The following is a 24276-nucleotide window of genomic DNA, read 5'->3' as shown; positions in this document are numbered from 1 at the left end:
TACTGATATTATTGGCCATATTATGCATATTTTTTTTGCAAACCGCTAAATGGATAGCTCCGCTATAGCTTTCGCTATAGCTCTCTTAGTTTTTTGTAAAGACTTCCGCTAAACGTCTTAGCCCGCGATTTTATACCTTGGCCACTAGAAAAGTTACGGTTATTTGCCGCATACCACTGCCGTTAGTTTTTAGGAAACGACACTTAAACCTTGTCCAATAGTCCTAGCCAAATCGCCGGTGACGTGGAGGCCAGATACAATAAAAAAAGCAAAGTATGGAAAACTAACAACTGCATAGCATGGAAGGACGTGAGAGCAGAGACAGAGAGCTCATCGAGAGACGTGCGAGACTATCGGCTATCCCACCGCTGGAGAGATGTTTTTATTTATTCTCACTCCTCCACGTCATATAAATTATTACCTGAGCCGGCGACATCGACCACCGTTGAAGGTGGCCTTAACAACAGGTTAAAATATCCATTTTGCTCCTCTTACAGGTGAACCCTGTGGCAGAACCGCCCGAAGAAATCCGACTTAAATGCGCTAACCATCATCGCAAAAGTAATTAGGTTTAACTCGCACCTCAATCGAAAGACCACGGCAGTCCCTCGAGTAAAGTCCCGATAAAAACCACTTAACTTCCGGGATCGGCAAAGCAAACATAGCCCACACGAAGGTGGGACCAGAGATTACAACAATTCACAATTCATACATCACAGAGTCTTGCAGTGGAAATTTAAAATTATTACAAACCAAATCTAAAATTAAGACAAGTACTACAGAAGTCTTATCTAGAATAGTTCATCAGAGTTTATTATTGTAACGGAAGAATAAAAACACGGTAGCTAACGATAAAACGATATCACGATGAAGCCCGTATGAGACATCAATGTATAGAGTTAGCATTGGTCAAGAAAGCAACCCACTCCACAGACCAACCCGGAAGTAAAGCAGTTAAACCAACAAACCATCTTCAAAAGCAATACCTGAAAACAAAGCCACAAGCAAGGCTGAGTATACTAATACTCAACAAGACTTACCCGTTAACAGATATAACTTAGTCTACTTAACTAGACATGTAAAGTTTTTTGGCTGGAGATGTTTGTTTTGCCGAAAAAGCAACTTATAGTAGATCCTTACTTTCAGTTTTTAGTTTTCATAATTCTAATTCAATTAACCATTCTAGATGAGAACCTATCTCTATTCATCCATGTTAGCAAATAATTAAACATCCATCAATATTCATCATCATCATCTTCCACTTGTTACAATATGTAGCAGAAGTGTTAAGCAGACTCATTAACCGTGAGCGGCGGCAAATTCGAATCGAGTTCTTAACCTTGCAAGGCAAACCTAACACACACGCATGGGGAGCGAAGTCACCCACGCAATATTTCCTCTTTCTTCTCGTGTTACGGGACAGGCCCACCGCCCTCGACTATAGAGTACGCAGACTCTGCACCCGCGCATTAGCTAGATGGAACCAAAGTAAAGACGGTGGGGAGGTATGTCCCACGCCATGGTCCAATCGGGTAATTTGCTTACCGATTACAATTTTTCACGGCATGTGGTTAGTACGTTCAAACGCTTAACAACTTGTACCACACACTGTGATCTTATCCATTTTTCTCTCTACGACGGGTCTCATGATCCGGTCCATAAGCCTTATATTTGCAGCGAGTAGTAGGACTACTCGACTTTTACCGGTCCTAGTTAGTAGAGCATCTAGTCGATTTAACTGGGTAAACAAACAATAGGAACCTAGGATCATGCATCTAAGGTTACAATCAATGCCTAAAACTTAAATGCACAATGAAATAATGTTAACATAGATTGCATAGATTGAAAAATAATAGAAATTAGATGCACCGGGCTTGCTTTTTTGGGCACTGCTAGCCTTGGGCTCTTCCGAACATTGGTCCGAGCCTTGATTCACTTCAATTAGATTCACTTGGGCATCCACGGGCTTGTTCACGTGCGTTGACACCAACTCATACGTACCGTCAACAAGATTGATAGTTTCTATATAAATGCAAGAATGAAATTTGTTACAACATGATAAAAGTCACATTCCTCTCCTTCACTATAGAGTTGTAATCCAACATAATATATTGTGTTGTGGTGAACTTAGTTAACTTCGTTTACTGGGCAATCATTTATAGAGTAGTTCTTAACTTAACTTTACTTCATAGAGTGAACTGTGTGACGATTTTTATTTTAATTGAATATACATGAGTTGATTTGACTATTTAACTTCATAAGTTGTAAAAAGTTTCTGTAGCTACAAAATTTGCACAATGTATTACATCTAATCAGAAACTTACAATAAAAATTTCAAGCAAAAATAGTAAAGAATATAAACATGAAAAATACTCAAAACAGAATATCCTTAAAAGAAGATGATTTTACCCAGAACAAACTACAATTTCTCTGGAGTTCAAATTTTTACATAGGGATCTAGACATGATTCTTAACCTACTATAAATTTACCATAATTTTTCTAGACACAAAACAGGAGCACTGAAATAGACAAACTTAACTCCTATTTAACAAGACTAAAATGTATAGAGAGTTATATATTGATTCTTGGTCTCAAATTTTTATCCAAGCCTAAGATAATCAGTATAAAGCTACAGTATAAATTTCAGCATTTATATCCAGATAAAAAACCAGAATGGCATTTACTCATCTATTCTTATGCATAAATATTCTAGCTAGAATCTGTTTAGAACACATGCTCAAAATTTTTGTATAGCATCCATATACCTCTATTCTGACTTTGGTTAACTTTTAGGGGCAGAAACTAACTATTGCTACCAGAAGAAAACACACAAACAAAACAAGTTGATATCAAGAGTAATTATTATCTCGTGTTATATTCAAGATCTGGTTCCCAAACTTTGCATGCAAGGTTATACACTCAAGAACAAGTACTTGTGTAAGTTGCACCTTTTTCTATACACCATAACTATTTATCTCAATATAGTGCCATTACTTAAGACTAAAATGAAATATATAGCTACACAGTTCTAAAAGTGACCAAACTTTGGCAGTGGTGTTTATCTAGTGTGCCAAGACCACGGAAAAAGTTTCATTCATATAACTATTGTAGAACAGCCATAAATAAAAAGCAAAGCATTCTACTAGATCTAGCTAAGACTAGTGTTTCATCTAGTTGCAAGTGCTAACTCGTTCTCAAAATTTTACACAAGTCTATACATAGCACAATGTATCTACCAGCCAAAAATCACCAAAATTTACTGAGTAGAACTCTTAGAACATTTATAGCCTATTTAATCTAATCTTTTTCCTAGATTAAAATGTAGCCAGAATCTGAAGATGTGCATGTAACAAAACTTGTAGATATGGTTTCAAAGATTCCAAAACATTTGGATTTGCATTTTTATGATTTTTCTATGAATTTATATCGATTTTACAAGTTCACTTTTTTTGAAAAACAAAAAGGAAAAGAAACTTTTGCGCAGGGGCCCCTGAAATCCTGAAACTATTTACAGGGTGTCAGATCCGGGACAGCGGGACTGCCCACGGGCACAGAATATTCTAGAATAGGGAATAGTACAGGGCTATACCCTACCTCTTTTGTATCTACCCGAATAGGAGTAGAACTAGTCAAAGGTCTCGGAAACTAGCCGAACCGCTCGACTAGAATCCTAACAGAACTCGACTAGGCTTTCCATGTAACCCTGCCCCCAGATCATATAAGGGCGAGCAGGGACCCCTTCAAAACATCGAACAATACTTGAGGGAATACAAACCACCACACAGGACGTAGGGTATTACGCTTCGGCGGCCCGAACCTGTCTAAATACTTGTGTTCCTTGCACCATCGCGTTCTGATCTCGGCGAGACCCTACTCATAACCACTCTCCTCGGGGTACCCCTCGGAGAACCTGACGGTAAAACACCGACAGCTGGCGCCCACCGTGGGGCATCTCGCCAATGATCGTCGGAAGAATTCGATGGCTTCTCTCGACGACAACCCTGTGCTCGAAAAAGGCACTTCTCTTCGCGCCGGCTCTTGGATCTTCATCGCTGACGGATCAGGCGGCTTCGAAAGCCGCTCAATCGATCGAGATCCTCCAGAAGCTTTAGAAGCCCGGAAATGATGCGAATTCGACGAATTCATCGATCAACTCAAAGAAATCGGATTTTCGGACCTCAACAATGAAGCCCAAATTCAACCCGAATTCGACGAATTCGAAGCCAAAACACTCTCCGAATTGGAAGAGGATTTGAAAAAATTGCTGGATGAAATTTCCACGCTTCCCAATTACAACTGCATCGCTGAACCAAGTCTTCGGAAGAAAAAGTCAAAGGCTAGCTTCAAGAAAACTACCCATAAAAAGAAGCAGTCGAAAAGCAATTTCTCAAACATCGATGATATCAATGAAAAGATAGAGCACTGCCTCCAGAAAGCTGAAGACACGTTCAATGTTAGCACTTCTCTCGAAGAATTCTCCAACCAGTGGACTTTCAACTCCATAGAGCTAGAACAAGATCAAGCTTTCATCAAATACCTCGAAGAATTGGATGAGCCAATCCCTGAAGATGAACTAGTCGAATGGTCACACGACATCGACTTATTCATGGAAGGACTATCTAACCCCGATAAGCTCGAGGTTCTCTGGGAGCAATCCAAAGCGAAAAAGTTGTGGGACGACTCGCACAACAATCTGGATCAACATCTATCACAACTTCACCCTGCAGAAGACTCTGTGTCAATCGAAGACTACATGAGTCGCTGGTGTAACGTTGTTCAAATTCCAAATTCCCCTACCCCGCAAGAAGATCACCGCATGCCGCAGAAGTGTCCTTCAGAAAAATAGAACAATTTGGACAAATACGACAAATTCATAAACGAACTGTCAATTCGAATCGAAGGCGGATGGCCCCCACCGGATCACATCCCACACGACGAAGACCTTCTACAACTCACTCTCGGATTCTCTTCCCGAGTCAAGCCAAACAAAAAACTCTGCCCAGACTCGAATCAGGTTGTTCAAGGAAATCAACTCGCAATACAACCCGATTCGGACAAGAAGACTGATTCCGACAAGGAGTCGACTTTCACTATAAAAGGAGAACTGCAGTCCTCAATTCGGGAAGAGAGACAACAATCCTCCGAAGACGAAGAACTACCGTTCCAGCAAGGCTTTCTGCTCAAAAAAGACATCGCCAATCCAAAAATTCATAGCCACAATCGCAAAATTTTCATGGCCTTTCTCTCGGACGCCACGAATCAAAAAGCTAACTCCACGGCATTAGAAGACTTGGACTATGATGATTTCCTTTCTGAACCAGAGGAGAACGGAGCAACAACAACTAGCTGTGAAATTCCTTCACCTCCACCAGGAATCACAGTCACTGTCCATCTGGACAACAACCCGAAGATGATCCTCAAGATAGAGCACCATCAACAACTCGGCGACTCCTTTGACTATTCCAACAGCGAATTGCACAATGTTATCAACATTGGTCGCAATGCGAAAACAGTCATCATCAACAAAGGGGAAGACCATGAAGAAGTCGAAGCCTACAGCCCGACATCCAACTATCGGATACCTGATGTCTGTGGATACAACTCGCGAAAGAGGCGCCGCGACAAAGCAGCACCTCCTTCCCAACCAAAGCAGTCAAAGATTGATTCCACTCACTAGAAGATTCACCCAAGATGCTTTCTACACCCCAAAGGAAAGCACTCGAATTTTCAATGCATCACCCTTCGCAAAGCACTCGGAGCACCTCAAATTTCTGCCAACAAAGACAACAAAGAAGAGAGCCAATACAAGCAATGTCATGCCTAACAAATGAAGACAAATGTGCCCGTCACGCAATAGAGTCATCTATATTGCTTACCCCCGTCCTTACACACAATAAAGGATAGGATGGGTTCGCCCGAGCTCTGACTTGAGTCATCTATTGGGCTTACCCCCGGTCTTATACCCAATAAAGGCTAGGATGGGTTCGCCCGAGCTCTGACTCAACATCAAAACTACTCGTACCGGCAACCGAGTTATCTATTGGGCTTACCCCCGGTCTTATACCCAATAAAGGCTAGGATGGGTTCGCCCGAGCTCTGACTCAACATCAAAACTACTCGTACTAGTAATCGAGTCATCTATTGGGCTTACCCCCGGTCTTATACCCAATAAAGGCTAGGATGGGTTCGCCCGAGCTCTGACTCAACATCAAAACTACTCGTACTGCCAACCGAGTCATTTATTGGGCTTACCCCCGGTCTTATACCCAATAAAGGCTAGGATGGGTTTGTCCGAGCTCTGACTCAGTGCACCACTCATGTTGGCAGAAGACAAATACTCAAACCGATCCCCGGTCTTATACCCAATAAAGGCCAATATGGATCCACGCGAGCAAAATTCTAATATGAAGAATTCGAGTGCTTCAAATTCGGATGAAAGAGAAGACTTCGTCGCCGAAGACATGAGCTCCCCCCTCCCAAAGGGGTACTTCTTCAGGAGTAGATACTCCATCAGTTACTCCGAATACCAACCTTTCCTTGTTAAGTTAAGGTCAAAGGCACGGCGAATCGGGTAGCTGGGGCTAAGGGACATGTGCCTTGCGGCCCTAGAGACAAGTTCTCTACCCCCAGGAGTAAAACCTAAGAGACATGAGCTCCCCCTCCCAAGGGGTGGTAACTCCTTCGACTACCTCAAATACCAACCTTTCTTTGTTCACTCAAAGTCAAAGCCACGGCGAATTGAGTAGTCAGGGCCTACGGCCCCAGAGACAAGTTCTCTATTTCTTCGTCCATGAGGCGACAATCGATCGACTACGACGGTACTCGATCATCGGATGGGACAAGATCCCTATTTTCCAAGAGGAAATCTTCGTCCATGAGGCGACAATTGATCGACTACTACGGTACTCGATCATCGGATGGGGCATGCTCCCTATTCTTCTCGTCCATGAGACGACTTACTCGACTACTGCGGCACTCGATCCCCGGATGGGACATGATCCCTATTCTTCTTGTCCATGAGATGACTTATTCGACTAGAGCAGTACTTGATCTCTAGATGGGACAAGATCCCTATTTCCTAGAGGAATTCTTCGTCCACGAGGCGATAAAATATCAAATAATTCGGTACTCAACCTATGGACGGGACAAGCTCCCCACCTCCCAAGAGGAATTCATCATCCATGAGACGACAACTATTGACTACATCGGTGCTCGACCTTCGGACGGGACAAGATCCCTAGATCCTAAAAGGATTTCTTCGTCCATGAGACGAATAATTCGACTACTTCGGTACTCGATCCCCGGATGGGATAAATTTCCTACCTCCAAGGACTTAGCCATCCAAGAGATGACAATTCATCAACTGCTACGCACTCGACTTCGAGAACATAGAAAAGAAGAGAATAATCGACTACTACAGTACTCGAAGCAATCTCTCCGCTTCTTACAAAGGAACTACTCGTCCACGAGACGACAACCAAACCAATTACTACGGTACCCGAAGATGCAAAGCCGACGACAAGCTTCGTAAAAAGGCAATCAGTCGAATAGTCGACAACTCAAGAGAAAGAGTACTATACATCAGAAGGATAAAAGTACTCAAGTGAACTAACACCCACACAAAAGCCAAGAGGACATTACAACAATTGTTCAAGCCTCTGGCGCCGGCTCCAAGCCACTGATAACCTTATCAGCGATGGGTTTCATCTTTGCGACATACTCAGAGAATATCTCCTCCGAGCAGCCAACAGCAACCCCATCGCCAATAAAGGACAAATTCGCAGAAGGAAGAAAGGATTTGACTAATCCTAAGGCATGAGCCAAGTAGTCCCTAGAGGTGTCGAAGAAGAAATTACTGAGCCACTGGGGAGCTTCTCGAAGACGATCCAGCAAACTCTTGCCACCAACATCCTCCTCCTCGACCATCCCAACGACTACTTGAGCCGCCGCCTCAAGATTAGCCAGCTGCTGGGCCTTTTGATCATGATCAGCCGCCAGCTCTCTGATTTGCTTCATGTAGCTGACCATCTGCTTGTCAGCGTCAGCCTTGATCTGGGTCAGCTTCTCCACAACATCTGCGTGACGATACATATTATTTTTAAGATCAGTCACAAGCTCATCCATTTTCAACAATAAGCTCTTAAGCTCTGCCAAAGCAAGCAAAACATGAGCAAAAAAGAAAACTACTCGAAGGACAAGAACCAAAGAAAGAAAAGAATACCTTTCTTCTCCTTGGCAGCAGCCTTGGCCTTCTCCTGCAGTTTTGAGGCTTTGTCCTTCAGAGCAGAATTATCTTGCTCCAAAGATTCTACCCGAGCTTCCAGAAGCTTTATTTTTTCCGACTGCTCCCGAGAAGAATTCTCAAGAGCAGCCACCTTCTCAAGCTGCAGCAACTGGTCACCCGACAACTGGAGACCTTTCCCAGTCCACCGAAGCAACTTGGCCTGCTCAGCAACTTCTTTAGCCAGACTCTGCCAATAAAACAGAAAATAAGGAGCACTCTATGACTAAACAGAAGTACCCGAGCACAAGAAGCTACTTACAGCTAGAGCAGTATGACAGCCCAAAATCTCCTGGGCCACAGCAGTCGATCCCTCGACTGGCTTCTCCACCTCCCGCTGCGACAACTCCAGCAGGACCAGATCAGCTTTGGCAGCAGCAGGACTCTTCGGCCGGTCCTCAGCCCGCCCTCCTAGAAAAGCTCAAAAGACATTAGCAGAAACTCGACAAAAAAAAAACCAGTCGATCATATGGAGCCACTCACCAGCGTCAGCGGCAGGAGACTCCTTGCCTGCCTCCCCAACGACCAGATCCCCCGCTGTTCCAGCGGCAGAATCAGGCACCCGATCATCCCCCTTCGGTGGACTGGGAGGCAAACGGACAATGCTCTTAAGGGATTCAAAAATTCCCTTCGCCGACTCATCAACCCCCAGAGCATCGAGATTGCTACAAAAAAGTACTCGACGCCTCAGCACAAAAGCAGAGAAAACAAAACAAGCAGTCGATCAACAACGACACTTACTAAGAAGAGTGCTTCAGCACAAATTTCTTCGATTTAACAAACCTCGAGACCATGCTCTGTCCCGAAGTACTCTTGTAACACCCTAATTTAAATTTCAGCATTTTTTTAATAAATTAATTGGCTTTATTTAATTTTCTAAGGTTTATTGTGTTTAGTTGGCATTTAATCTAATTTTTGTTCCTTAAGTAATTAAAATTTATCATAGGTTTAAATTTTGTTGTTGCATTCATGCTGGTGCATACTTTTAATTGATTGTGGTTTGAATTCAAATTCATATTTGAACTCAACCTTTGATTGACTTAGAATTGAAATGAGAGAGTAAATAGAAATAGAAAGGAAAATAGAAAACAAACTCAAACCCAAAACCCCAAGCCCAGTCTAGCCCAACCGAACCCGCGGCCCACTCCCTCTTTCCCTTCTCTCGCCCGGCCCAAACGGCTCTCCCCGAGCCCACTCACGAGCGGCCCAGCCTCTCCCCACCCCAGCCCATACGCGCGCCCCGGCCTGCTCCCACGCCGCACCCGCTCCGGCCCAGTCCAGCCAGCGATCCCCGCTCGCCCCGCTCCTCAGCCCGCGAGCACGCTCCCTTGCCTCACCCCCCGGACCCACTGTCAGCCCGCTCAAGCACGCCCGCAGAGCGCACGCCCCGCTCGCCCGACCCTGCTCTCGCTGACCCGCTGGCCCCACCCTCCAGGCTCTCCTTCAACCTCGCGCAACGGCTGCGCTCGGCCCGCCGAGATCCCCGGCGAAACCACCGGGGGTTTCCTTCCCCAACCGCGCCCGCAATCCCCGGCCTCCCTGCTTTAAACACCCAAGCCGCACCCCCCTACACCCTCACCCCACGCCAAAGGCCGCCGCAAGCCTTAGCGCCGCCGCCTTGCCCAGAACAAAGCCCCCGCCACCGGTGAGAGACTCCGCCCGGTCAATTCCGCGCCGCCAGCCTTCCTCGCGTCTCGCTGACCCCTCCCCTTGTTTCGCAGCCCAAATCTGAAGCTGCCGTGGGGATCCAGGAGTCCCGGGGACCCCTACGGCGCCACCTCCCCGAGAATCGCCGGTGCGCCGCCGCTCGTCACCGACGCCGTCGTCTCTGCATGCCTTCACAGCTCAATTCGAGCCTAGGTGAGCACCACACCGACCTGTTTCCTCTTTCTACACCCATGGTTTGGCACGAACTCGGCCCGAACGCACGCGCCGGCGAAGCCTCGCCGCGCCGAGCCGCCACCACCCTTGACCTCCCCGCTCTAGGCCTCTCAGAACCCCAACAACCCCATAGGAGGTTTACGCGTGCCACTAGCTTCCTCCCAGGCCAAGCGGCACCCCGTTTCGAGCTCTGGAACGCTGGGTTCGCCTACTCCGGCGAGCTCGCCGCCGCGGAGCCACACTCCGGCGGTTAGCGCCGCCGCCCGCGCGCCCGAAAAGACCCTGGCCACCCGATCTCAGATGGGCGCTCCAGATTAGAACGGCGCCCCCTTTGATCCTAGCCGCTAGATCTGGATCTGACGGTCCAGATCTGAGCGTACCGCTTCGCCTTGACTTTTTGCTAAAGAGTCCCTGGACTTCCTTGAAATCAACCCGCCATCCAACTCAGTTGAAAAGTATTTACAAATCTGCCCTTCCTTTTACGTTTTAGACCCTGAGCTCTTTAGATTTAGAACCCGCAGTCCACCCGTGGCAGTTTTACGCGTTAGACCCTGAAGCTTTAGTTTAATTATGTTTTAGCCCTCGGTTTTTGCAGAAACCCCCCCTGGAACTTAGTTTTTCTTACAAATAAGCCCCTAGAACGTGTTTTAGGCCTAGATTTCGCGTTTTAGCTCCGTTTTTAGCGTTCTTTATGTCCACGTGATCCTTGTAACGCGTAGAATAGTTCTAGAGTAGTTTTGTGCGCTGTTTTTATGTATTGATGTATTGTTTCTTAGCTTTTGTTAGTGTTTGCTTGTATGCTTATTGTTGTGCATTGTTTTGGCCATGTGTTCGTGAGTAGACGTTGATCCATCTGAGGAGCCCCAGTACCAGTACCCGGAGCAGCCGTCTTCGGATCAGTTTGAGCAGCAGCCAGAGCAGTACGAGGAAGGCAAGTATAACCTGAACAACCTATCACCTTTAAATACATTTTCATACTGCATTTTAATACTGTATGCCTATAAGGATTTCCTAGCCACTTTATATCCTTTATATATATCCTTGGGTTGCATTTTGGTTAGTTGTGCTAGGTTGCTGCGCTATAACACACTCTGGTCCTTTTTAATTAATTTGATTAATGGTTTACTTGAACTTAATTCTGAGAGTGGCACTCTGTGTGGCTTGAGTGGCTCACGTCTCGTTAAAAGATGTTTTTGTAGAAACATGGTTTAGGGGGCCAGCACGGTGCTTAGTGCTTGGTTGGCCACTCTCCATAAGGACCAGTTCATAGAGCGACAACCTGGGACAACAGCGCTACCACAAGGCTAGAATGGGATAGACTTGGCGTAATAATTAGATCTTTTTGGTTTGGAGTAACTTACCTGCGGGGCAAGAGTAGTAAGCTTCAATGGTCCCTGCTCCTCCGGCTGGTCTGTGCTTGGTTTGCGTACCTGTGCTTGTACCCCCATGAGGTGGGCCCCATCGTCGCCGACCTAACTCTCGCGGTTACGCCTTACCAACGAGATTCTTTTTAAAGGCCTCGTAGTGAGTCGCTGGCCATCTCACCTAAGGAAGTGTGATGAACAACTGGCGTAGCTCACGACTTGTGGGTAAAGATGTGCAACCTCTGCAGAGTGTAAAACTGGTATACTAGCCGTGCTCACGGTTATGAGCGGCCCAGATCCTCCTTTTGATTAGTGGAGTTATCTCCTTCCGACGAGGGAGGTACTTCTCGGGGTTACCTTGGTGGCTCGGTTTCGGTTTGGTTCTCAGTAGTAACATGTTTAAACTTGATTAATTACTATGTAACTGGGTTAATGGTAATTCATCAACTCGTAGTAAATAGTTTAAATAAAATCTTGCCAACACTTAAAAGCTAATGCAGTTGAGTCAGCCAGCCTAGAGCCTCATAGTTTGTGTTATACTTGTTGAGTACAAGTTGTGTACTCACTCTTGCCTCTTCTCTACTTTTTCCTCTTGGCTACGCTACTGCTGCTCAGTTCCTGCCTGACTCGAGGGAGTTCGTTCAGCGCTACCAGGATTACGAGGACTTCTAGGTGCTTCGTCTCCCAGTCGACGTCCCTGTGGCGCCCTGCTTCAGCTTCGGAGAGCTTCATTCGTATTTTTGTACTTCGCTTCCGCTGTATCAGACATTTTGTCATTAATGTAATAAATAACATTCGTATTCGCTTTATTATATCTTCATACGTGATATGTGCTATGATATACTGTTCATTCTGTTGTATATACGTGTGACTTGATCCTGGCACGTATATGATTGCTCGGTTTATGTTCTTTTATAAACCGGGTGTTACAACTCTGCCCCTTAGCAGAGCCGCTCCCACCGGACTCAGCCGGCGCAGCAGGAGTTGAGACGGCAGGGCTCACGATAGAGCCCACCGCCTGCCTCTTGGAAGGAGAAGGAGGCCTGAGAAAAAGAAAAGCCATCAAGGAAACGCGACAACTCAGAAGGGTACCAAGCCATACTCACCTATCACTACTCCCAGCAGAGGTGGTGCTTCGCTTCCGAGTCCTTACAAACTCCACGGACGGCTCATCCGCCGCCCGCTCCTGGACGTCTGACACCGGCCGACTTGCCGAAGGACCTGCAAACAAGATTCAACTACAATCAATCAAAGATCCAAAGGCAATTTCAAATCAAAATACAAGGCAAAAGAAGTCAGATGCACACTTGAGTCAGTATGCGCCAAGGGCACATCCTCAGGCAGCGGAGGCCTACTCTGATAATTTTCGGGATTAATCTGCACGAAAAATACCGAATTAACTCGACTACTCGACAAAAAGTACTCGAACTACACTTCAGTCGACTACTCGAAACAATACCTCCCGAGGACTCCTGACAGCACTGAAAGTCCCAGCAACATTGGCCATCTCAGGGACATTCTTCAGCAGCTCCAACACCCGATCCTTCAGATCATCCTCAGTAATATTGGTTCGGGTATAACGGGATGGATCCGCCTCTCCCGCGTACTGAAATCCCAAATTGACCCGCCGCTGCAGCGGCTGGATCCTGCGCATCGACCAGCTCGTAATCACAGATGCACCACAAATCTGGTGGTCTGCCTTCAACCTCTCAATCTCGCAAAGAAGAAAGTTAACCTGATCCCCCCTGCTCCCCTTGGAATTCTAGTTCGACTTCTTCACAGGGGGGCCAGGAGTGCGAAGAGGAAGGGAAGAAGAAAGATTCCTAACATAAAACCACATCGACTTCCAGGCGACGACCTTGTCACTCAAATCGTAGGGGATATACTTGGGTTTCCTCACCTGACGAAATTGCAACCCAGCTCCCCCAACTACATCCAGCTTCGAATTATTGGGATGGGGTTTCAGATGAAAGAAATAGTGAAACAAGTCAAAGTGGGGCTCAATTCCGAGGAAGGCTTCACACAAGTGGACAAAAATAGAGATGTTGTAACACCCCATTGTTAATTTTGGTGCTAATCGTGAGGTTAGTCGCTAATCAGGGTTAATCGCCGTCATTAGCGCTAATCAAGTTTCCAGAGTAACTTTCGAGTTAGCCGCGTTCGATCTCGTTTTTGACCTTAATCCGGGCTTCGAATCAATTTTCGTCCAAAAGCAAAGTTGTAGAGGGATAGAAAGTCTACAACTTTTATTTTAACCAAATTTTATGTTCCCATATGAAATTTGGAGTTTTGGGCAGTCAAACTTTGATCAAAATCATTCAAACGAGTTCAACATTGGTACTGTGCATCCCCGGTTAGTCAGTGCACCGCCGGCCATCGACGTTGGTGTCGCCACGCGTCGTGCCGACAAACCTCGCCCGTCGTGCTCCTGCACCGTCCTTATCCGCACGGAGTCGTGCCCGTTTTCGCCTCCCCGTTCCACATTCCTCACCCCTGTGGAGCACGCAGCCGAGCCGAGCACGAGCAAGCCGTCGCCGGTGTCCTCCGGCCGTCCTCCGCCACTGTTCTTCGCACCCCGCTCGATTCCTCGCGCCCCGACCTCCCTAGCCTCGCCCCGAAGCTCCACCGCCCCCTTCCCCGAGCCGACCGACCCGCTCCCCGGCCAAATCAGCTTCACGACCACCGTGCCCGCCATCGTTGCCACTCCGAAGATCTGCCCTCCCGTCGAGCTCCACCTTCCGGCCTCCCTCCGCTCCAATCGAGCCCCCGGTGACCTTCTTTGCGACCCATGCATGCTCCCCGAGCCGTTCCCTTTTTGATTCCGGCCTTGCCACCGTCGGAGCGCCGCAGCGCCGCCGCAGAGACCCTGCTCGCCGCCGGCGCATGCCGCGGGGCCGCCCTGCGCGAGCTCCCGCAGCGCCACCGTGCGCCCCAGGGCCGCTTGGCCTCCCGGAACGCCGTGCCGCCTCACCCCGTGGCCGTCCTGCGCCGCCGCCGGAACACCATGCGCCGCCACCGCTGTCGCAAGCCGCCGCTGCCCTGTCCCTTGCGTGCCGCCATCTCCTCGCTCCGCCCTCACGCTGCCCTGCACGGGCCGCGAGCGCACGAACCCCCTTGCGTGCGAGGCCGCCGCGCGGCCCTGCTGGCCGGCCGGCCCCCACGGCCGCCGCGCGCGCTCCGCACGCCGCCGGGGCAGAGCAGGGGAGCCCCTGCTCCCTCTGTTCCACTGCGGGTGGGGCCCGCTGGTCAGTGGAGGGTAGGGGTGGTTTTTGTTTTTTTTTTGATTTGTGTGAGGTTTGCAAAAATTCGTATAAAATCAAGGAAAAATGCGAAAAATGCAAACCAAATTTTGTTGGGTTTCTTAAGTTAAAGTCTATAGAAGAAAAATACTTGGGTGTGGGAAATGTCACTTTTGCCCCTGCAAAAATTTTAGTTTGTGTTTAACCTAGATTCTTTAATGCCAGTTGTTCTGTTGCTCTAAAATTTATGAAAATTTAACAGTGGTTTACTCCTTACATGTGTAGTTCACTGAAAAATTTCCGCGGGTAAAAGCTTTGCGTGTGTTGCAAATCCATTTATGCTCGATTTATTGTAGCTAGTAGCAAAGTAAATGTTTTCTTTTTCGCAATAAAAGTTAATAAATTTTTCTTGCATGTGTTGTCAATGCCTTTTCCTGCTAGTTAAATGTTACTACTTTATTCATGTCGGCAAGTTGAGTTCTTGCGCGTGTTTCGCTCCTAGCCGCGTTTTCCTTTTTACGCTGCCAAATAATTTTTTTCTTTCGGTGTTGTCATTTCATCTTGATCGCTTGTATCATTTCAGTGCACCATTTTAAGTCTTGCATGGCATCCTTTTTCATACGTGTAGACGTCACGAGCTTCGCTGTCTATGAGTTGGTCGCTGAGCCGATCCAGGAGCCGCAAGCAGGGGAACCGCAAGCCGAAGCAGTTGTCGAGCCAGATCCAGAAGTCGCTAACCCCACTGACTGGCAAGGCAAGCCCCGGTGCATAACCCTTAATTCCAGTATTCAATAATCGTTATATAATTATTGTGCATTTAAGTTTCTAGGAGTTGATTGGAACCTTAGATGCATGATCCCTAGGTTTCCTCAGTCACTCTACTAGTATACAGGTCGTTAGTACTGCAATGCTTAATTAGGATTCGGTAGAAGACGAGTGATTCCTGTCACTCGCGAGATATAGGTCTTGTTACCTATGAAAAAGTTGCTGGAGATTGAATCTTTGAGAAAAAGAAAGGAAAAATGGAGACCGGGCGGAGATGCATTGGTTATGGATATGGAAGTTATGGAAAGTAAGCCTCCGCCTGTGTCGATTGAGGACCGTACCGTTGTTGGCACTACTGATCGAGGATTGAACAGTACTAACCGCATGCCGGGAGTAGGAGGTAGTCGAAACCGGTAAGCTCAGTACCATATGTGCCCCGGTAGGCGGACTTGATACTGTCTTCACCAGTGGAGCTAGTATACAAACTCATGGCTGACCCTTCGTTGGTATCGGTGGGGCTAGCAGTCCCGGGTCGCTGGGCAGTTCGCCTATTCGGTGTGCATATGTGAAGGGTTGGTGTGTATAGCCTGACGGGGCATATACGTGCCGTGTTGGTTAGGTCCACCTTGCAAGGTTAAATCGAATCGATTCGCCGTGACTCGCGGATATGAGGACCTTGATCTCTCTGTCACATCGTAGTAAATAATGGAATTGGGAATGAAAAGTTGAGAATATGAGTTATGGCTGTGGTGCTCTGAAAAGATAATGTGATCAACCATGTATGCTCTAGAGTACTAGGCACACCTAAGTTATAGCGGTCAACTCAATTGGCGCTAAAATATTGAAAGTAAGGATTCAGTGCTAGCTGCTTTTCAGCAAAATAACTCCAGAACCAAAAAGCCTTTCATGTCTAGTTAATGGGCTAAGTATACCCATGGACGGGTAAGTCTTGCTGAGTATTAGAATACTCAGGCTTGTTGTTACCATATATTTTAGCAGGTTACGTTCCGGAGGGCTCCGAAGAAATATGCGCTTCGTGGATCGGTCAACCACTTCCTCCGGGTTGGTCGGTCGAGTGGGTCCCGTCTTCTCCGTGAAGTTCGGGCAGGTGAGCCTCACATCAGTCGGCAAGATGTGAAGTTCGTCTTCTGTCGTCGACGTTATCCATCGTTTTGTTTTGAAGCTTGTTTTTAACTCTAAATTGCTTTCCGCTGCGTTTGAACTCTGAGGTTTGAATTGTAAAAATGGCTTGTAAACACTTGTTGTAGTTTAAGTTAGTACTTTTGTTAAACTCGGTTTGTAAATGTCTTTAAACGCTTTTGTTGCCGGTAATCATCTGTGTTCGTCTTTTGGCGAGAGTTCCTGTGTAATCGATCCTGGTTACAGCAGGCGGTCTGAGTGTACTGATTAAGTGCAATAATTCTGGTTTGAGTTTAAGTGTTAATTATTGCACTTGATTGGTATTATTTGGACTGTTCTATGACAGCTGGCATCAAAGCTAATTGCACTGGGGGTGATTACTGGCGTACTTAGCTACGTTAAGTAAACTTTGTTTTGCAAAAATTTCGGGTTTTCGAAAAGTCGACGCTACATGCGCTAAGGAATACAGTAGATAGTTCGTATGCCCTAATTATGTTCTATAAGTTAGATGGCATCTAAGTATCTATTTTTATTCCAGCACTTCCAGCATTGCTTCTCGTTAAACCTTACTTTTATGCACAACTACTATTCGGTAACGACGCACCTACGCTGAGGTAAGCAAGGTGAGTATTCTGATAGTCCTCAGAATAGCCCACGTGTTTCATACGTGCGCGGGTCCCGTATGTTGAGCATACGAGGAGGTGATAAGGCTCAATTCAAACGAGCCTGTCGCTATCTGCCGCCTGATATGGAGTGCGGATTTCTTACCGTGTGATTGTGATCACGGCCATCTCGTAAGGCAATGTTACGAGGTGAAGACTCGTTATGCAGTTGGTCATAACCGTGTACCTTGGGACACGTGTACCCTTGGATGTCCCGTAAGGCGATTTGTACGGGAAGTGAATACGTTGCTTCGGTAAAGTATGCAGCGCTGCCCATTCAGCGTTGAACGTCTGGGTGCCATCTCTATAGTGGATGGTAATGTATGTGTGAATATGTAGGAAACTGCATATGCGTTACCCGTGTGGCGTAGGACACATGGGGGCCGTTCGTGTGTGCTGGCACGAAGGGTCCAGAAATGGATATTTATATCTATCTCTTGTTATCTTGGTTTGTTTGCAGGAACACTAACTACGTAAGCACGTTATGAATCCTTGATCGTAGGAACGACTAGTATATATAGGGAGAGTATGTAATTGTGCCACTAGTCATCTTCGTATACCATAATTGGTAATTGTTTGGGTGAGAACGATAGAACGAGCATGCATATTGCATTTTCGAGTTGGTTGGTCGCTTTGTAGTTAATAGCTGTGCAACCTTAAGACTGCGACGTATAGCTAGCCGAGTTACCAACCTGCTGTTCAACCCATTTAGATGCGGTTTCAACTGAAGTAAACCATTTTGTTCTCTTGGTGAACCATATCGCGAAGGGAACGATTCATGCTGTGTGTTCATATTAATTATGCACATTCTTTATTTGCATGGATTAGTCCCGATAGCGGAATGGCTAACCAAGGGATGGTGCTTTTGCAGATGGGCAATAACAACACTGCTAACCGTGGAAATGAGGGTCAAGGAGCACAGCCACCACCGTCTCCATCCTTGACTCAGGCTATTGCGACTCTTATCGCCGACCGCAATGAGCAGACCGAATTATTGAGGCAACTGGTGCAAAGCAATGCCGGCAGAGGTCGACAAGCACCACCAGCAGAAACTGACTACGTCGGTTTTCTTGCTACTCAACCACCTCTGTTCTACAAAGCCGAAGATCCTCTTGAGGCATATGCTTGGATTCGCACCATGGAGGACAAGTTTGGCATTCTTAATTGCACAGAAGTGGACAAGACTGCCTTTGCAGCGCAACAACTGAGAGGCCCGGCAAAGATATGGTGGGCTAGTCATTTAGCTATGCAACCAACAGAGAGACAGATTCCCTGGTCAGAATTTAGAGAGATTTTTAGGGCACATTATATTCCAGAAGGTTTCATAAAAGTGAAAGTGGAGGAGTTTCTAAATCTGAAACAAGAGAACAAATCGGTGATGGAGTATGCCAACATTTTCAATCATCTTGCACAATATGCTGCACATCATGTAGATACCGATGAAAAGAAGCAAGATTGTTTCCAGAAAGGGTTAAATACTAAGTTACTCATGTGTTTAGCAGCGAGAACATTTACCAGCTACAGTGACTTGGTCAGTAAAGCTATTCTCCAAGAAGATGTGATGCTGAAGCATGAAAAGGCGAAAAAGAGGAAGAAATCACTTATTGGGTCTCCTGGGAATGTGGTGCAACGCCTACGCCTAGGATCCACTAGCTTTTCCCAAACTCAATATCAACTACAACAGGGGATGCCTGAACATGTGGCTCCTTCACAGTTGGAGCAAAAGAAACCAGAATTGCAGCATGTTTTTCGCTCCCACCCTGACCCGTGCAAGCATCACCTAGCCGAGGGTTGCCATCACTCAGAGAATATCTGTTATACTCCACCCAAGCCGAGAAAAGGCTCTAGCAATACAAATAAGAAAAAGAAGGTGTCGTATATTAAGGATGGTTGTGTGAGTTACACCACTTGTGAGGACGTGCCAGAAGGGGAACACGTGATGGCGGATATATTTTCCCTCAATGATCATCCAATTAGGGTTCTATTCGACTCTGGTGCTTCGCATACATTTCTTAGTAAGGCTTGTGCAGATAGGCATGGATTGAAAATTGATTGCATGAACACTTCATATAAAATTCAATCCCCAGGTGGTCAAATAATTACAAACCAAATGGCAAGAAAGGTACCAATCAACTTGGCTGGGAGAATCTTTCCGACCAATTTTATCATTCTCCCACATCAAGGGATTGATATCATATTGGGTATGAATTGGATGAAGGCACATGGAGTTGTGTTGGATACTTAGGCGCATGCTATTCATATCAATTCAAGTGCACATGGTTCTACGGTGTTACTTTTGACCAAGTACATGGCACACAATACAACCATAAATGAATTGGAGGGTAAAAGCTTAGAGGAGATACCTGTAGTGTGCGATTATTCAGATGTCTTTCCAGAGGATTTACCTAGACTGCCACCTGATCGGGACGTTGAGTTTGTTATTGAACTCCAACCGGGTACAACACCTATCTCTAGAAGGCCATATCGGATGCCACCAAATGAATTGGCAGAACTGAAGGTACAATTGCAAGACCTACTGAATAAGGGTTTCATCCGTCCAAGCTCATCACCTTGGGGATGCCCAGCGTTATTTGTTAAAAAGAAAGACCAAAGTTTGAGGTTATGTGTTGATTACCGGCCTCTAAATGCGGTTACCATCAAGAATAAATACCCATTGCCTCGCATTGACATTCTCTTTGATCAGTTAGCCGGAGCTAAGGTATTTTCTAAGATAGATCTTCGATCCGGTTATCATCAAATAAAGATCAGACCTCAGGACATTCCAAAGACTGCTTTCTCTACTCGCTATGGTTTATTTGAGTACCTAGTCATGTCTTTTGGATTGACTAACGCTTCAGCTTATTTCATGTATCTTATGAATTCGGTCTTCATGCCTGAGTTGGACAAGTTTATTGTGGTATTCATTGATGACATCCTGATATACTCCAAGAATGAAGAAGAGCACGCCAAGCACCTTCACATTGTTCTTCAACGTCTACGAGAGCACAAGTTGTATGCAAAATTCAGCAAATGTGAGTTTTGGCTTAAAGAAGTTCCTTTCTTAGGCCATGTCATATCTGCAGAGGGTATATCAGTTGATCCAGGAAAAGTTCAAGATGTGTTGGATTGGGAGGCTCCAACATCAGTTAAGGAAATTCGCAGCTTTCTAGGACTAGCTGGGTATTATCGTCGATTCATCCCAGAGTTTTCAAAAATTGCTAAGCCTATGACCGAGCTACTCAAGAAAGGTGTCAAATTTCATTGGAATGACAAATGTGAAGAGGCTTTCCATACTCTGAAAAAGCTTTTAACTTCTGCACCTATCTTGGCTCAACCTGATACATCGAAACCATTTGACATATACTGTGATGCATCTGGTATTGGTATTGGTTGTGTCTTGATGCAGGAGAACCGAGTGATTGCATATGCGTCTAGGTCACTCAAACGCCACGAGGAAAACTATCCAACTCATGATTTGGAATTAGCTGCTGTAGTTCATGCTCTGAAGTTATGGCGGCATTATCTCTTGGGTAGTCCTTGTCGCATCTACACTGACCACAAGAGCCTTAAGTATCTTTTTACTCAACCTGATTTGAACATGCGCCAAAGGCGATGGTTGGAACTAATCAAGGATTATGAACTTGAAGTGCACTATCATCCTGGTAAAGCGAATGTAGTTGCAGATGCGCTATGTCGCAAAGCTCACTGTCATTGCATCTCAGCAATACCATTAAGCGAGTCTCTTTGCTTTGAAATGGAAAAGCTGAACTTGAGCATCGTACCCCATGGCACATTGGCTCATCTAGAACTTACTCCTACTCTTCGTGATCTAATTATCATAGCACAAAAGAAAGATAAAGGGATAAAGGAAATTCAGAGGAGATTGTCAGAAGGATATTCGAAAGTAAGTTGTTTTCACCAAGATAGTGAGAATGTGTTATGGTTTAAGAACCGATTAGTGGTGCCTAAGGATTTTGCACTCAGAAAGCAAATTCTTGATGAAGCTCATACCTCTCGACTATCAATTCATCCTGGTAGCAACAAGATGTATCAAGACCTCAAACAACAGTTTTGGTGGACTCGGATGAAAAGAGAGATTGCCAAGTATGTGTCAGAATGTGACATCTGTCGTAGGGTCAAAGCTAGTCATCTCAGATCAGCTGGAATGTTGCAACCTTTGAGTATTCCTGAATGGAAATGGGAAGACATCAGCATGGACTTTATTGTCGGTTTACCCCGAACTCAAAAGGGTTATGATTCGATCTGGGTCATTGTAGACCGCCTGACCAAATCCGCACATTTTCTTCCAGTTAAAACAATCTATCGAGCAAAGAAGTATGCCGAGTTGTATATAGATCGCATCCTATGTTTACATGGTGTGCCAAAGGGACCCAGTTTGTTGCTCACTTCTGGGAACAATTGCATACTTGTTTAGGAACTCGACTGATCCGCAGCTCAGCCTATCACCCTCAAACAGATGGCCAAACAGAGAGAATTAATCAGATTTTAGAAGATATGCTCCGCACATGTGTTTTAGCCTACCCGCAGAAATGGGATGAATGCTTGGCATTAGCTGAATTTTCTTATAACAATAGTTGTCAAGAAAGCATTAAAATGGCACCATTCGAAGTTTTATACGGTCGTCGATGCCGTACTCCACTGAATTGGTCCGAAGTTGGAGAGATGACTATTTTTGGACCTGACATGGTTAAAGAAGCCGAAGAACAAGTTCATCTGATTCAAGAAAACTTGAAGATTGCGTAGTCCCGTTACAAGAGTTATGCGGATAAGCGGCGTGACCCACTTGTTTTTGAAGTTGGTGACCATGTATATTTAAAAGTATCACCTTGGAAAGGCGTGCAAAGATTTGGAGTAAAAGGAAAGTTAGCTCCTCGCTATATTGGTCCATATCCCATTATAGAAAGATGTGGTCCTGTAGCTTATCGGTTGAATCTTCCAGCAAAGTTTTCGGCAATTCATAACATCTTCCATGTATCGCAACTCAAGAAGTGTCTTAGAATTCCAACTGAAGCTATTGACAGTGACACCATTCAGTTAGAATCGGATCTCACTTATCCTGAGCGTCCTATCAAGATACTTGATCGCAAGGATTGAGTTACTCGTCGCACCACCAACCGATTCTACAAAATTCAATGGAGTAATCACTCCGAAGACGAAGCTACTTGGGAGAAGGAGGAATTTCTGAGATCCAAGTATCCGGACTTCTTAAACGCTCATCAAGGTATTTCTCACTTGAACTATCTCACCTTGTACGTTCCCGCGTGCCCGAATCTCGGGACGAGATTCCTTTAAGGGCGGAAGGCTGTAACACCCCGTTGTTAATTTTGGTGCTAATCGTGTGGTTAGTCGCTAATCAGGGTTAATCGCCGTCATTAGCGCTAATCAAGTTTCCAGAGTAACTTTCGAGTTAGCCGCGTTCGATCTCGTTTTTGACCTTAATCCGGGCTTCGAATCAATTTTCGTCCAAAAGCAAAGTTGTAGACCTTCTATCCCTCTACAACTTTTATTTTGACCAAATTTTATGTTCCCATATGAAATTTGGAGTTTTGGGCAGTCAAACTTTGATCAAAATCATTCAAACGAGTTCAACATTGGTACTGTGCATCCCCGGTTAGTCAGTGCACCGCCGGCCATCGACGTTGGTGTCGCCACGCGTCGTGCCGACAAACCTCGCCCGTCATGCTCCCGCACCGTCCTTATCCGCACGGAGTCGTGCCCGTTTTCGCCTCCCCATTCCCCATTCCTCACCCCTGTGGAGCACGCAGCCGAGCCGAGCACGAGCAAGCCGTCGCCGGTGTCCTCCGGCCGTCCTCCGCCGCTGTTCTTCGCGCTCCGCTCGATTCCTCGCGCCCCAACCTCCCTAGCCTCGCCCCGAAGCTCCACCGCCCCCTTCCCCGAGCCGACCGACCCGCTCCCCGGCCAAATCAGCTTCACGACCACCGTGCTCGCCATCGTTGCCACTCCGAAGCTCTGCCCTCCCGTTGAGCTCCACCTTCCGGCCTCCCTCCGCTCCAATCGAGCCCCCGGTGAGCTTCTTTGCGACCCATTCATGCTCCCCGAGCCGTTCCCTTTTTGATTCCGGCCTTGCCGCCGTCGGAGCGCCGCAGCGCCGCCGCGGAGGCCCTGCTCGCCGCCGGCGCATGCCGCGGGGCCGCCCTGCGCGAGCTCCCGCAGCGCCGCCGTGCGCCCCAGGGCTGCTTGGCCTCCCGGAACGCCGTGCCACCTCACCCCGTGGCCGTCCTGCGCCGCCGCCGCCGGAACACCATGCGCCGCCACCGCCGCCGCAAGCCGCCGCCGCCCTGTCCCTTGCGTGCCGCCATCTCCTCGCTCCGCCCTCACGCTGCCCTGCGCGGGCCGCGAGAGCACGAACCCCCTTGCGCGCGAGGCCGCCGCGCGGCCCTGCTGGCCGGCCGGCCCCCACGGCCGCCGCGCGCGCTCCGCACGCCTCCGGGGCAGAGCAGGGGAGCCCCTGCTCCCTCTGTTCCACTGCGGGTGGGGCCCGCTGGTCAGTGGAGGGTAGGGGTGGTTTTTGTTTTTTTTTTATTTGTGTGAGGTTTGCAAAAATTCGTATAAAATCAAGGAAAAATGCGAAAAATGCAAACCAAATTTTGTTGGGTTTCTTAAGTTAAAGTCTACAGAAGAAAAATACTTGGGTGTGGGAAATGTCACTTTTGCCCCTGCAAAAATTTTAGTTTGTGTTTAACCTAGTTTCTTTAATGCCAGTTGTTCTGTTGCTCTAAAATTTATGAAAATTTAACAGTGGTTTACTCCTTACATGTGTAGTTCACTGAAAAATTTCCGCGGGTAAAAGCTTTGCGTGTGTTGCAAATCCATTTATGCTCGATTTATTGTAGCTAGTAGCAAAGTAAATGTTTTCTTTTTCGCAATAAAAGTTAATAAATTTTTCTTGCATGTGTTGTCA

Source organism: Panicum virgatum, chromosome 1K (genome assembly GCF_016808335.1).
Source record: "Panicum virgatum strain AP13 chromosome 1K, P.virgatum_v5, whole genome shotgun sequence".
Lineage (NCBI taxonomy): Eukaryota > Viridiplantae > Streptophyta > Magnoliopsida > Poales > Poaceae > Panicum > Panicum virgatum.
Note: the sequence above shows the minus strand (reverse complement) of the source record.